The sequence below is a fragment of the Natator depressus genome, chromosome 11, assembly GCF_965152275.1.
Source record: "Natator depressus isolate rNatDep1 chromosome 11, rNatDep2.hap1, whole genome shotgun sequence".
NCBI classification, from domain to species: domain Eukaryota; kingdom Metazoa; phylum Chordata; order Testudines; family Cheloniidae; genus Natator; species Natator depressus.
The window spans coordinates 33,218,137-33,234,701 of record NC_134244.1 but is presented as its reverse complement, the minus strand read 5'-3'; the positions used below and the strand labels follow the sequence as shown (position 1 = coordinate 33,234,701).

At 41.4% G+C, this 16,565-nt stretch overlaps 1 long non-coding RNA gene across 1 annotated transcript in view; it reads left to right on the top strand.

Moving 5' to 3' along the window:
• LOC141995911 (uncharacterized) overlaps positions 1-16,171 on the top strand; it is a 69,454-nt gene extending 53,283 nt beyond the window's left edge. The window contains exons 2-3 of the long non-coding RNA XR_012641435.1: positions 1,904-2,017; positions 15,736-16,171. This is a non-coding gene — a long non-coding RNA (uncharacterized LOC141995911). The remainder of the gene's footprint in view (positions 1-1,903; positions 2,018-15,735) is intronic.
• The last annotated feature ends 394 nt before the right edge of the window (positions 16,172-16,565 follow it).

The window sequence follows — 16,565 nt, the reverse complement described above, 5'->3', positions numbered from 1 at the left end:
ACAAGGGTATGGTTACTCTCAAGGAAATGCTGTGAAGCATTTTTCTGGAAGCAATTAGAAGCTTATTGAGGTTTATCCTTTGAGAGTTATCAGTCCCTCCATCCCACCCTCCTTTTTTAAAAAAAAATCTTCTATTTCTTGTGTCTTGACTGTCCCCAGTGATTTCTGGACTTGCGTATTTATTTTACCTCCAAAAATCAAATCTCGCCTATTCTTCATAGGTTTGTTTGTAGGAATGTTTGACATACATTCAGAATTTGTTTAAACTACAGACCTTCCCCTTTTCTGAGTCTTTTTTTTAAATCTTCTGATGATTAAACATTAATACCTTCACATTAGTTACATTACACTTCAGAAACCTCTTTAAATTTAGTTAAAACATGTTCTTCCCTCCCCAATCTCTAGTCTTGTACAGATTTAAACTATATAGTGGATCCCTAAATCTCAGATTTGTTAAGATTTGAATCAGTGTAGGCCCAGATTTTAATCTCAGCTGCAGAATGAGCAACATCGTTTAGGTTAAAATCTCTCTGCTCTTGTGAATACTGTGCATAATTTAATGCATGTCTCCATCTCGTTTGGGAGATTGATGAGGACAGTCTGAATTTCAGTTGTTCAAACTGAAAATTGTTCGAATAACTAGAGTCCAGTTTGCTCTTCCAATAGCAGGTGTTTTGTTGTTGTTGTTTTGTTTTGTTTTGCTCTCAATCATATATATAGTATTTTATAGTCAGTTTATATTAATTTGGCACATTAAAAGATCAAGATGGTCACACCTGGGGCCTGATCTTGCTAACTTTATTTAGGCAAAACTAAACTCCCAGTGATTTTAATGGTACTTTGTCTGAACATAAGATTGAAGTATCAGGTGCTTTATTTATTTAATTAAAATGCTTACATAATTTTAGTTTTTAAGGTTTTACTGAATGCTGCTTTTCTCATTTGCAGAAAGATTTTGTTGATACAGTGAGAATTCAGAAGTGCATCAAGTTGAAGGACACCACATTATTGAATTCCTGAATGTTTCTTGAATGTTATTAAATCAATGCAAGCAATAAAATAGGAACGCTGCCTGTAAATATTTCTCCCTGACAGTTTTCAGGGGCTGATTAAATATTTGCATGGTTCAGTTGCAGACCTATACAATCAGGCACAAAGCTCAGGAATTCATTAAAGTGTAACTCAACACCATACCTTGGTGAACTTTCATTCTAATTTCATTTGTATGTAAAAAGGCATTGAATGTTGTGTACTGAAGTACTAGCTTGTTGAATACAGATATATCATTCCATAAATGACTGTTTTATATAGCTTTTAAAGTGGAAGTACTATTATAAAAAAAATCCAGACTTTTGTCTTTTCACATTTTCCCCTCTGAATATAAAATATAGAAATTGTATGCATTCAATTTCCCAAATGCAGTACTCTGAACACACATGACTTATTCTTTACAAAATGATTTGGGTGAAAAATAGATGAAGTAATACAAATAAATTTAACTCAGAAATCTCAAGAAAATCTGCAATGTTTTATAATTTTCATTGAGCACTTACCATTGGAAAATCATTCTACCCAACTTCACCATCTTCCCTGGGTAAACTACATGTTTGTGCTACTGCTCTCTGCAGTCGCTGCTTCCTTTCTTCTTCATCTGCTACTGGCCAGGTCTTCACTCCATAATTAAGGCATGTACCATATAAAAAGACAACCACTGTAAAGAGAGAAGATGACCTTGTGATGAAAGCATTGCACTATGATTCAAAATCTGGGCCTATTTCTTGTCTCTGTTACAGACTCACTGTGTGACCTTGGGCAAATGACTGAATCTTGTGACTCAGTTCCCTTGTCATCTATAAAATGGAAATAATGGATCCTTTTCTCCATTTTTGTCTTTTCTGTTCAGATTGAAAGCGCTCTGCCTGGAGTAGGACTTTCCTCTTGCTTTGTTTGTGCTCACTGCCCTGATCTCCCTTGAGACCTCATGGCACTAACCATAATACCAGTAATAAAAAGGGAGGTATGTTGTTCTTTAAAAAAATCTGTCAATAAGGAAAGTTTGCGTGGATTGTCATCATATTTTTATAAGCTTTTTGGGGTAGGAACTGTGTTCTGTGTGGGTGGACTGAATACAAACAACTAAAGCAGCCCTTGGCCTACCTTTTTAAAATAGCAACCCTTTTATCTGCCCTACTCAATGCAAACCATAGCAATAATGTTTAGTGAAGCACTCAAAAAGAAGAGTGTTTAGGACAAGGCACAACACTTATCAGGGCTTGTCTAAACCAGTGGAACCTTCTGTGTATAACTAAAGATGTGATGTTAACTAAAGTTTGCAAGCTAAACTGCTATAAGCCAGATTTGAATGCCTGAGCACAAAGTTGCACCAGTTGAACTGACTTGGTTTAACAAGGAACAGTAAGATAAGACTGCTCATGCTTCTGGAGAGATCTAGATCACTCTGGGTATGCACACATGCTTATACACAACACAGACTAGATGATCACAATGGTCTCTTCGGACCTTAAAGTTGGAGTCTAATGCAAGTATTAGCATAGGCACTTTCTTACGAACATAATGTTTTATTAGTATAGTCATTCTCCTACTTGTAGCTTGATACCTAACCTTACACACCTCATGTGTAATTGATGTTATTTCCATTTATACTGCAACATGTACCTAGTAGAATGTAAAACATGATGGTTTTGCTTCACAGGAGTCTATGCAAATATTTGATTTGATTTGTATTCATGTCAGTTTGCACCCATCCAAGATTTGCTTTGACTAAAGAGTTTCTATGAACCCCAAACTCAAGGGTGAAATTTACTTGCAAGTATGTTGGTTTCAAATTTTGCATGATTTTGACCTAGTGCCAAAAATTAGGCTCAGTTCACTTGAAACTGGGTTTATAGTTGCCTGGAAAGTGTTTGACCTTTTTAATCCATAATTTAAAATGAAGCTTTCTAAAAATATTTCTCTGGCTTAATCCACCTCTCTGCTCTCCCACACACCTTCCAGGTCACACATTGCAATTACCATCCTTTCATAAAGTCCTCCAGGTCTGGGATCCTCTTCAGAGCCTGTCAGTCTGTACAGGGTTGTGAGCAACTTCCTCCTCTAGGATTAAATGTGTTTGGCTCTGACACTCTCCATTCTTCCTTATGAACGTGTAATCTCAAAATAACACCGTGTGGGGAGCCATTCTTTTAAAATAAATATGTATACTTGATTTTTGGGAAAGGCGTGCATTCTAAAGGCAAACGGCAGATGAAGTACTTGTGAATGAGCCGTAATAATTTCTTTGGCTATGAGGACCCTGTTTTGGAAATGGAACAGAGGCAAAATCAAATATAGGATTAATACGTGTAATAAATAAGATCCTGTGTAAATTCTGATTAATCTGCATAAAATAAAAAGGAACCTTTGTCTAGGCTCAGTGTGGATTGTTGTATGCCCCTGTGCACTACCATAAAGAAAGTAGTCATGCCACTATACAAACACATGCAGATTCTTATCTCACATTTATACTTGAGTGAGGCTCACTTTGTGCTTCCTAAGTCCTTTGTAAGATGGCCACATGATTCTTCTGTGGCACTTACATAAGGAATTCTATAGAATGCAGTCCTTTATCATTCTAGATTGATTCTTAAAAGGTTTTGACTTATCCTATGGCATCTGGTTTAAAGCAGGAATCAGATCTTTAGCACAACTACATTTGCACATAAATATTTAAGATTTTAAATACTGAAATGTGACTCTGTAAGTTAGATATCACTGCCTGGTATTGAGCCTTTTATGTTTAACTTTATTTAAGCAGATATAAAATATCACACGGGAGCTAATGAATGTCACAGCTCAGTTTTTGAGAGGATAGGTCCTAGTATGTCTTTTTGGAATAGTAAGAACAATAAGAAACAATTCTGTTTTGATTTTGTATTTTTTAAATTGACAAACTTTTTTTGTTTGTTTGTTTGTTTATAGAAAGTTATTTCTGACAAAAATAAAGTGGGCCCAGTCCTGTTCGGTAGTTAACCTGCTCTGCTCCTTTATTCAGTGAGATTGGTATAGATTTCAGTTATCTATTTGTGTTGTAGTAGCAACCAAAAGACCCCAGTTTGGCTGAGGGCTCCATTTTACTGGATACTGCTCAAACACCTAGGAAGACACTGTCCCTTCACTGAAGAGTAGCAAGTTTGAAGACATGATATCTGAAGGATGGAGGGAGAAAGGGTTACAGCATATAAGCAAAGTGATCCAACTGGTGACTAGCAGAGTTTTTACTAGTTTCATGGTTTATGTTTTGTATTTTTATGTAAGTCTCCTCAGCTGCTCATCCATATAGCCAGTGTTAGTTCCAATATTGCTTAAGTGTATAAACTATGGCCATCTTCTATTCTAGTTACCCTTCTGTCTCCAGCTGGTCTATTCCCAATAAGCAACCTCGGTTGTTTCCACGTCTTTTGTTTCCTACCTTACTGCTTCCCCATGCCCTTTTGCCTTACTTAGGACCTTGGACTGAGGGAGATGGCGGAGGAGAACACCCATCTACAAAATTTGAAAAATCTCCAAAATTTTCTAGATTGCAAAGTCTACACAGGCATTTCTGGCACACACATAGACCCTTTCCCTGGAGACAGAGTGGCCAGTGGGCAATGTGCAAAGGGCAATTAAGCAGAACATGTTCTGATATCAGCAGAGTTCTGGGCTGTTGAGAAACCCTGAATCGCACCAAGGGTATGTCTACACTTCAGTAAAATAGTCCCACCTGGCCTATGTCCTCTGGCGTGGGCTCAGGCCGCAGTGCTATAAAATTGCAGTGTAGAGGTTTAGGCTCAGGCTGGATCGTCCCCCCCTCCTGCAGCCCAGGCCCTGCAAGCCTGAGTCAGCTGACATGGGCTAGCTGCAATTTTTATTGCAGTGTAGACATACCCTCAGAGAGGAGTCCTACCTGGAGGTGCTGTTTTGGCTTAGCCCACGTGGACTGGGGAGGCAACTGGGGCCATGTGCCCAGGAACAGGGGGCTAGATTCCATCATCCCTTGTCCCCACACTGGGTCAGGTCTGGGGAGGGAGTGGTGGTAAAGGGAGGACCTTCCTAGGCCACATCATCCCAGCCAGTGGAGCTTCTAATCACAGTTGGAGAACTCCTGCCTGGTGCCGGGAGGGCAGGGGAGCTGTTGGTGGGAGCAGGACTGAGCCCAATAAAATATACAAAGGGTATTTAACTATTTATTTTCTAAAATTTCCTTTGCCCTGATTTTTAGAGTAGAGATTCACTTACACATACCGTAGGGCATGCATGTGCCCAGCCCAGTACACTGATACCATAAAAAGTGGAGGGAGACATTAATGCAGATTTATAACATACTATTGCCTGTATCATGCCAGTGACTTTTAATCAGAACTCCGCTCTTAATTCACTACGCAGTTTTGCTTAGAACATGATGGCCCCATACTGAACGGTTGCTGTTATTTTAAACTGTGGGAAGCAGTTATGAATATTTGTAGAAACTTTAATTTTTGACCACTGACTTGTTTTTCTGTTTAGAAAAATCCAGTATTTGTTAACTGGGTTCTACTAGATTTGATTTCTGTGGTGTGGCACAGTTTTGATCTGTAAAAGTAGATATTGAAAATAAGGAGCAAGTTCCACGGAGGTAAAATTGTTCCATTCTAAACAGTAAATGGAATGTTTTCCTAATAGGAGGCCAGTCCTCTGATCCTTACTCCAGCCAACCTCCCACTAAAGTCAGAGATGATTTGTTAAGCTTACCTGTCATGAAAGATCAACGGCTGGAGAAGTAAATCATTAAGTAGAATATTTTACAATCAGGCTTTTCTTTTTGTTTTATATAGGGAAGGGGCACCCATGTCACAATCAATAAAAAGTACACATAAGATGGATGAAAAGGCAAAGAGACAGAGTCACAGAATTAATTGTTTTATATCTTTCCACTAAACTTTAGTAGTTTTTCAGCTTGAACAGTGGCTCCATTTTGCTCCACACTGGTCAGATGATAAGGATTAATTTGCTGTGACCTATTTCTTTTAACCTTTTAGTGACCTTTATGCTTTTTTATCCCTTTCCCTTACACTGTCTGTCATCTACCTTGCGCAGCCAAGTATAACTTCAAAGCAATGTTCTCCTGGATACTTAGTTTTACAGCATGGTCATTTATTCCAGCACATAAAACACCACTTGCCCATAAACATTGTGCCTGAAAATAGGGGTAAAAAGAGTCAATTTTAAACTCCCCATGTCATGCCTCAGGGTAAATGTGCAAAAAATGCATTACATACTCTTTCAACTATTTACACTTGACATATAATTTAGCTCCTATGGCAACTTTACATATAGAACCTTTTTAAATATAATATGCCATATACATGGGGAATATATTTTAAAATCAGTTTGGGGCTTATACCACACACTTTCCACTCCTTTTCTAGCAGTTTCGTGGCTAAATTCCCATGCAGCCCTTTGAACGTTTACCCATCTGTGATTACTACAGATGAGCCTCAGCCACAACATTCTGATCTAGATTTCAAACTCTGCAAAGTTTCACATCGGCCTTCATCACATCAGGTTTTTTAGGCTGGTTTGGACTTACCGGAATTTGCTTTGCTACACCTCCAGTTGTGTGTGTGTGTGTGTGTGTGTGTGTGTGTACGTACATGCAGAAGCACACAGAATGATGCTATTTGTCACAGAAATAGTTTCTCTTGCTCCTCTGATTATCTCACCTGCACTCATTCATTTTAATTAATCCATTTCATCCAGGGCTGAGCACCACATTAAAAAAAAAAAAGTCTCTTCCTGGATACTACCAGGAGAGGTAATATTCAATCTTTATCAGTGTAACGTTTTAGGCCCAATATCTCCCCACACAACTGGTCTAGAAATGAGAACTTTGTACTATTGTAGGGGAGAATCCTAGCTTTCCAATGAAATACAACACTCACTCTAGCTATGGAAGGTCCCAAGGCATTGGCATTAGAGCTGTTACACCTTTTATTGATAGAAGTGCAATAACGCAAGAGCCTTTAAAGTTATATTAATTACCATTTGTCTCATATTACTAAAGGAGCCTGGCCCTACAAGTAGAGGGATAGAATACAACTTGTGAATAATACAACTATCCCAGATAAAACATTTTTATTACGTCTGTAAAATAAGCACATGCCCTCTACTATGATCCCTTACCTATTCCTCTGAATTTCCCTTTTTAGGAAATCTCATTTTGTTCATCTGTATATACAGAAGCTTTCTTTTACATTACTTGTGCACCTAAAGCTCCTGTTTTCTTCACAGGGAGTCTTTTGGCATGAAGGGAATACAGGAACAAGCTCTTAGGCCCAATTCAACAAAGTACTTAAGCACATGCAGAGCTTTACACACATGTTTAAATTCCATTGAAATAAAAGTCAGAGCATCTGCCAGAGAACACAGTACATGCAAGCAGTTTGCTTGGGTTTTGAGAGGTATGTTGAATAACTTTTTTCCCCCTCTGGAAATGCCATATAAACATAGCCAGACTAAGTTTTGGGCATGGATAATCAGAACAATCTGCAACGGTTTCCCGTCTGTGGCTAATGGGATGTTTCTCCAAGCTTTGTCACCATGGCAAATACTTTTTAATACATAAACATTTGCTGCGTTGAAAATCCACCCACTCTTGTTGAAAGATGGCCAGGTTTTGTAAAATTATATTTCAGCTACCCTGCTGATTTTCGAGATAAGCCCTTTCAGTTAACATTCCATGTGTCTAACAAAAGAGGTGTGAAAAGTACAGTTTATAAGAACATACATGGAATTTTACAATTTCACTTTTATATTTTCATGAGAAAGCTAAATCAAAGAAATATATTTCTCTCTCACTCACACACTTTTTCTTCACTAGTTTTTTTTCCTTCTTCTTCTTTCCCTCTTTATAGGGACAAGCTAGTAACTCCATGCCAAGTTTCCATCTCATCTCTGCTTTCTAGCTCTGGCAAGAGTTCTGTGATCATCCCACGTATTAATGCAGTTTCCTAGCCTTTATCAAGAAGGATAAGTGTGCTGGATAGTCAGGTATCTGCTTCATTTAAAAAAAAGGCTATTACGGCTATTTTTTTCTCAAAATAATTAAAATATTTAATATATGAATAAAACCCCACAATACTGTAAAGCTAAACAACAATGAAACAAAAACCAGACATCACCCTGAGGTAACAAGCAGGATCACCTGTCCAGCTTTCATTTTAAATCTCATACGGGTGTTTGATGCCAGAGGGGACTGTCCAAGCATTCCTGTGGGGCAGTTTTATACAAGAAAAGACTTCAGAGAATATTTGAGAGAAGATGCGAGTTACAGCAGCCTCAGTGAAACAATAACTTGCATGCTGGCAACTTCTGTGGTGTTTTACAAGACTTTTAACTCTGTCCATCAAAAAAAGCCAATTTACCTCTGCTACATCAAATGGCATTTTCACTAACTCAAAGCTACAAACCACAGATGCACGTTTTCTTTCAGTAATTCACACACACTTACCAAAACCACAAGCAGTTTTTATGATGTCTTTTTCCCCTTGCCCTTTTATAAAATGGGAATTTGGTAGAGGTCTGTCTAAAAGCTAAGCCTCCCCCAACTTTAGCATGCTAACATACATGAAAGAACTTGGTACAGCCCTGTTCATGCCCAATTCCTTCATACACAAGCACTGCTAGGGACATCATGGAAGTTACTAGATCGCAGGCCCTGGTTCTTATGGGAGACTTCACTGACCCTGATATCTGCCGGGAGAGCAATACAGCGGCGCACAGACAATCCAGGAATTTTCTGGAAAGGGTAGGGGACAATTTCCTGGTGCAAGTGCTGGAGGAACCAACTAGGGCAGAGCTCTTCTTGACCTGCTGCTCACAAACCGGGAAGAATTAGTAGGGGAAGCAAAAGTGGATGGGAACCTGGGAGGCAGTGACCATGGTCAAGTTCAGGATCCTGACACAGGGAAGAACGGAGAGCAGCAGAATATGGACCCTGGACTTCAGAAAAGCAGACTTTGACAGTCTCAGGGAACTGATGGGCAGGATCCTCTGGGAGAATAACATGAGGGGGAAAGGAGTCCAGGAGAGCTGGCTGTATTTTAAAGAATCCTTATTGAGGTTACAGGGACAAACCATCCCAATATGTAGAATGAATAGTAAATATGGCAGGTGACCAGCTTGGCTTAACAGTGAAATCCTTGCTGATCTTAAACACAAAAAAGAAGCTTACAAGAAGTGGAAGATTGGACAAATGACCAGGGAAGAGTATAAAAATATTGCTCGGGCATGCAGTAGTGAAATCAGGAAGGCCAAATCGCACCTGCAGCTAGCAAGAGATGTTAAGAGTAAGAAGAAGGGTTTCTTCAGGTATGTTATCAACAAGAAGAAAGTCAAGGAAAGTGTGGGCCCCTTACTGAATGAGGGAGGCAACCTAGAGACAGAGGATGTGGAAAAAGCTAATGTACTCAATGCTTTTTTTGCCTCTGTCTTCACAAACAAGGTCAGCTCCCAGACTGCTGCACTGGGCAGCACAGCATGGGGAGGAGGTGACCAGCCCTCTGTGAAGAAAGAAGTGGTTCGGGACTATTTAGAAAAACTGGACGAGCACAAGTCCATGGGGCCGGATGCGCTGCATCTGAGAGTGCTAAAGGAGTTGGCGGATGTGATTGCAGAGCCATTGGCCATTATCTTTGAAAACTCATGGCAATCGGGGGAGGTCCCGGATGACTGAAAAAAGGCTAATGTAGTGCCCATCTTTAAAAAAGGGAAGAAGGAGGATCCTGGGAACTACAGGCCAGTCAGCCTCACTTCAGTCCCTGGAAAAATCATGGAGGAGAGGAAAAGTGTTCAGGAACAGTCAGCATGGATTCACCAAGGGCAAGTCATGCCTGACTAATCTAATTGCCTTCTATGACGAGATAACTGGCTCTGTGGATGAGGGGAAAGCAGTGGATGTGGTGTTCCTTGACTTTAGCAAAGCTTTTGACACGGTCTCCCACAGTATTCTTGCCAGCAAGTTAAAGAAGTATGGGCTGGATGAATGGACTATAAGGTGGATAGAAAGCGGGCTAGATCGTCGGGCTCAATGGGTAGTGATCAATGGCTCCATGTCTAGTTGGCAGCCGGTATCAAGTGGAGTGCCCCAAGGGTCGGTCCTTGGGCCGGTTTTGTTCAATATCGTCATTAATGATCTGGAGGATGGTGTGGATTGCACCCTCAGCAAGTTTGCAGATGACACTAAACTGGGAGGAGAGGTAGAGACGCTGGAGGGTAGGGATAGGATACAGGGGGACCTAGACAAATTAGAGGATTGGGCCAAAAGTAATCTGATGAGGTTCAACAAGGACAAGTGCAGAGTCCTGCACCTTAGGATGGAAGAATCCCATGCACCGCTACAGACTAGGGACCGAATGGCTAGGCAGCAGTTCTGCAGAAAAGGACCTAGGGGTTATAGTGGCCGAGAAGCTGGATATGAGTCAACAGTGTGCCCTTGTTACCAAGAAGGCCAATGGCATTTTGGGATGTCTAAGTAGGGGCATTGCCAGCAGATCGGGGGACGTGACCGTTCCCCTCTATTCGACATTGGTGAGGCCTCATCTGGAGTACTGTGTCCAGTTTTGGGCCCCACACTACAAGAAGAATGTGAAAAAATTGGAAAATGTCCAGTGGAGGGCAACAAAAATGATTAGGGGACTGGAACACATGACTTATGAGGAGAGGCTGAGGGAACTGGGATTGTTTAGTCTGCAGAAGAGAAGAATGAGGGGGGATTTGATAACTGCTTTCAACTACCTGAAAGGGGGTTCCAAAGAGGATGGATGTAGACTGTTCTCAGTGGTAGCAGATGACAGAACAAGGAGTAATGGTCTCAAGTTGCAGTGGAGGAGGTTTAGGTTGGATATTAGGAAAAACTTTTTCACTAAGAGGGTGGTGAAACAGTGGAATGCATTACCTAGGGAGGTGGTGGAATCTCCTTCCTTAGAAGTTTTTAAGGTCAGGCTTGACAAAGCCCTGGCTGGGATGATTTAGTTGGGGATTGGTCCTGCTTTGAGCAGGGAGTTGGACTAGATGACTTCCTGAGGTCCCTTCCAACCCTGATATTCTATGATTCTATGATCACTGCGAGGTGAAAGAGCTATCTAGGTACTGATCGGCAAACTAGCAGATCTAGTCTCTTTCTTGGTGCACTGCTTCAGATTTCCAGATAACTACAGTTTTATAAGATCGTCAAGATTCTGTAGTAGATGTCCTGTATGCGCAAACATAAACCACATACATAATTACTGGAAACATCTTGCAGAGAGAGCTGTGAGCTAGTCCAGGGGATGGGAATAGAACACAGAAGTCCTGACTCACAGTCCCCTGCACTAATGTAGTTCCTATTTGTGTAGAATGTGTGTAATATCTTTGGGGGTCTGTCTTCTAAAGTATGTCATATTTCATGTTTGAACCAGTTTTATGATTTAAGACCCACTGGTTTTAGAGTCAAATTAATTGAAGAAGAATGAAAACAAAGCTTCCCTCAAAAAAGGGGATGTCTTGCAAATGCCATCATGATCTCAAACTCTCATTCAAAACGAAAGCAGAAGATGATCCTGGAAAATGTTCTCTTTTGGCTTGCAGACCCATATGAAGTGTTCCTAGTCAACTTTGAATGCACTTGAGGCTTCCTACATTTTGAAAATATGGGAAGAATTTTCTGCCCTGATTAAACATCTTTAGTCCAAATGCCAGTTTTACTCCCTCTCCCACACAAGGCACTAGGATTCCTACCTACTTTTTTTATAGTTCTGGAGGCCTCGTACACCCCCACTCACCCCATTACCACCATTACCTCCATGCAAGTGCCTCATACATCTCCAAAAGATGTTGACTGGTTGCTGCTCATGGACTCCTAGACGTTAAGATCAGAAGAGACCATCATGATCCTCTAGTCTGACCTCCTGCACATTGCAGGCCACAGAACTTCACGCACCCACTCCTATAAGAGACACCTAACCTCTGCTGCTTTCGAGAGTCAGAAAAGAGTGGAAGTGAGGCAATGGTAGGAAGTTTTAAGCAAGAGAAAAAAAAGACTAATATAAAAAAGCTCTAGACTCCAGCCACCAAAGAGCACAAAGGGCCTACCCCAAACTCCCATTGATTTCAATGGGCTTTGGATCAGAATCTAAATGAATTAGGAAAAGGTTCTTCTAATTTGTGACATGCACCAAAATTAATTGAGGCTGGGAACAGAATCCTAGAGATTCAACTTTAGCCAAGATTTCACTGGCACAAAAACATTATAATGAAACACTGTCTATTTGTGGGAGAAGCTGAGTCTCAAATATGGGCTAATTTTGAGTTCTCTGAAGATATTACAATCCTTTCAACTCAATTCATACTCAAGCCAATACCAGATTTCTCAAGATGGATTCAAAATGCACTGTTCATCTGCAGTTAGACTCTAGCACAGTAATTGCTATGGCTAAATCTTGTATTAAAGCTTGTGGGAAGTTTACTTGCCACTGCAGGATGAAGGTTTCTTCCAAGAACAAGATTATTAACGTAAACAGGAAGTAATTAACTAGAATATTTAATTCTATTTAAATAACACCAGAACTGTACCAAAATATTCATTCCCTAACTGTGAAGCACATGAAATCTGGGAATTCCCTATGTCTTCTAATAAATCAAAAGCATACTAAATCCGGCTTTCATACAAGAAACATCTGGTTATTTAAGTTTCTTTCTTTAATACTAATTTTAACAACTCCCGAACGTGGATAGAAATACTACCTTATACTTTGTTTAAAGTTCATTTCCTGTCCCTAGGACATTCATTGACCTTTCAATGCTGGCCATTTTGCTCTCCGCTTTCTTATTCCTGTTCTCATTGACTTCATTCCATTCTTGACCTCTCTTCCCCTCAGGAAAATTAAATACAGCCCAAAACATGTTGGACACCAATTAGTTTTACAGCTCTTCTTACCTCCCCTCATACTGCATTCTTTAGTCCATTGAGTCCACCCCACCTTTATACTTTCAATCTCCACAAAAACCTTACGGCCTCACTGCAAAATGAGCTCTCTTCCATGAAGTTAAAACCTCCCAGTTTTTTTCCTGCTGACTATAATCAACTGAAAACAAATGCCAGAAATAGGGGAGACATATGACTTCCTTTCCAGCTTTGATTTCTGAAAATATTTTTATTTCTTTAGTTCTTCTTTTATTATTTCTGTGAGGTGTGGCAGATGTATATGGAATTCTACAACAATAATTCTGCACATAACAAAACAAGATAAAACCCATTAATTAAAATAAAATATCCCCTCTACCTACTGTGGCATCTTTTTAGTTAGAAAGCTATGTGATGAAAGGGAGAAACATCTTTCTATTTCCTAGAATGTACGTAATATAGGAAAAACCATATTTCATTTTTTAAAAATACATTAAAGAACAGGAAAGTACAAATGTAGGTCCTGATCCTACTGCTATTAAAGTAAATGGAACAGATCATGCTCTGTTGTGCTGGCTTAAATCTGGAGTTTCAATGTAGCTAAGAGTGGGATCTGTCCCAATAAGTGTTTTGCTATTGGCACGTGCCCTGGTTCAGCAAGATATTTAAGCACATGCATAACTTCAAACACTTAGATATGTAAGAGGGAACAACCTCTCTTTTGGCTGTTAACATATGTTCCAAACTTCAAGTTAGGCATGTGCTTAAGCACCTTTCTGAATTAAGTTCTTAAATGGAAGCAAGATTAGTTACAATCTTTATGAAGATATTGGGCCAGATTCTACAGTCCCTACTTCAGCAACCTCTCACTGCCACTCCCCATCCCCACCAAATTCTCTGTAATCTGGTTTTGCTATCGCCTGTACGGCCTAGTCTACACTACAAGTTTACGTCGGATTTAGCAGCATTAAATTGAATTAACCCTGCACCCATCCTCACAACGAAGCCATTTTTTTCGACTTAAAGGGCTCTTAAAACCGATTTCTGTACTCCTCTCCAACGAGGGGATTAGCGCTGAAATCAACATTGCCATTTTGAATTAGGGTTAGTGTGGATGCAATTCGAAGGTATTGGCCTCCGGGAGCTATCCCATAGTGCACCATTGTGACCGCTCTGGACAGCACTCTGAATTCAGATGCACTGGCCAGGTAGACAGGAAAAGCCCAGGAACTTTTGAATCTCATTTCCTGTTTGGCCAGGTGAGCTCATCAGCACAGGTGACCATGCAGTCCCAGAATCGAAAAAGAGCTCCAGCATGGACCGAATGGGAGATACTGGATCTGATTGCTGTATGGGGAGAGGAATCTGTGCTATCAGAACTATGTTCCAAAAGACGAAATGCCAAAACATTTCAAAAAATCTCCGAGGCCATAAGGGACAGAGGCTACAGCAGGGATGCAACACAGTGCTGCATGAAACTTAAGGAGCTCAGACAAGCGTATCAGAAAACCAAAGAATCAAACGGATGCTCCGGGTCAGAGCCCCAGACATGTCGCTTTTATACTGAGCTGCATGCAATTCTAGGGGGGGCCTCCACCACTACGCAACCCCTTCCATGGACTCCGATGATGGGGTACTCTCCGCCATGCCTGAGGATTTTGCGGATGGGGAAGATGGGGAGGAGGAGGACAAGCTTGAGGAGAGCACACAGCACACTGTTCTGCCTGACAGCCAGGATCTTTTTATCACCCTGAACGAAATACCCTCCCAACCCAATGAAGCTGGAGAAGGGACCGCTGGGGAGTGTACCTTTTAAAATATAATACATGTTATAAAAGCAAGCGTTTTTTAATTATTAAGTAGCCCTGAGGACTTGGGATGCATTCATGGCCAGTACAGCTACTGGAAAAGTCTATTAACGTGTCTGGAGATGGAGCGGAAATCCTCCAGGGACATCTCCATGAAGCTCTCCTGGAGGTACTCTAAAAGCCTTTGCAGAAGGTTTCTGGGGAGAGCAGCCATATTCCGTCCTCCATGATAGGACACTTTACCACGCAATGCTAGTAGTAAGTAATCTGGTATCTTTGCATGACAAAGCCTGGCAGCATACGGTCCCGGTGTTTGCTGGCATTCAAGCAACATCCGCTCTTTATCTCTCTGTGTTATCCTCAGGAGAGTGATATCGTTCATGGTAATCTGGTTGAAATAGGGGAATTTAATTAAGGGGACATTCAGAGGTGGCCATTCCTACTGGACTATTTGCCTGTGGCTGAAAAGAAATCCTTCCCGCAGTTAGCTACGCGGTGGCAGGGGAGGCACTGGCGCTGAGCTGTTCGCATTTGGCTAGCAGGGATCTTCCATGATACCAGCCATGTGGTGGGGTGAAGGGTAAAGCAATCATCCCAGAGAATTGGATGGGGGGGGGTTAGTTTGGTTTCTGCTGCTGCACGTTAACAGGAAAACTGCAGCACAAAATGGCCAACTCAATGTGCTTTGCTTGGTATGGGAAAGGAGGGGGCTGCTGTTATGAAGGTTGCAGAAGCCGAAAGACTATGGCTTACCGTGGCCTCCTGCAAGCCGAATTCTGTTGCCCGGCACTGCGTGTGTGATCTCTAACACCAAAGCCGCAGGCACTCAATATAAGATGCAAAATGTGACCTTGTACCAAAATCACATGTGCTATGTAATGGAAATAGTGTTGTTCACCATGAAAGAGTATAGCCATTGTTCTGTAAAATGTATCTTTTTAAATACTTCACTCCCTTTTTTTCCTCCAGCAGCTGCAAATGTTTCAAGCCTCCCTCTTCCGTCCCAAAGGCTATCTCAGATAAAGCGGCGAAAAAAACGCACGCGCGATGAAATGTTCTCTGAGCTCATGCAGTTGTCTGGCACTGGCAGAGCTCAGCAGAATGTGTGGAGGAACACAATAGCAAAGTACAGGAAAGTGGCCAATGAACGTGAGGAGAGGTGGCAGCCGGAAGATCAGAGGAGGCATGAGGCAACACTGGGGCTACTGTGGGATCAAACGGACATGCTCTGGCGTCTGGTGGAGATTCATGAACGGCAGCAGGATCACAGACAGCTGCTGCAGCCCCTGTTTAACTGCCCTCCCTCCTCCCCAAATTCCATAGCCTCCTCGCCCAGACGCCCAAGAACGCGGGGGGTGGGAGGAGGCTCCGGGCACCCAACCACTCCACCCCAGTGGACAGCCCATGCAACAGAAGGCTGTCATTCAACAAGTTTTAAAGTGGCCTTTTCCTTCCCTCCTACCCTCCTCCCACACCCCACCCGCGCTACCTTGTGAGTTATCTCCCTATTTTTATAATCAACTAATAAAGAATACATGTTTTTTAAATGATAGTGACTTTATTTCCTTTGCAAGCAAGCTGTGATCGAAGCAGGGAGGGCGGGTGGCTTACAGGGAATTTAGAGGCAACCAATGGGTAGGGTTTTCATCAAGGAGAAACAAACAGAAGTGTCACACAGAACCCTGGCCCATCATGAAACTGGTTTTCAAAGCTTCTCTGATGCGCAGCGCTTCCTGCTGTGCTCTTCTAGCCGCCCTGGTGTCTGGCTGCACGTATTCGGCGGCCAGGCAATTTGCCTC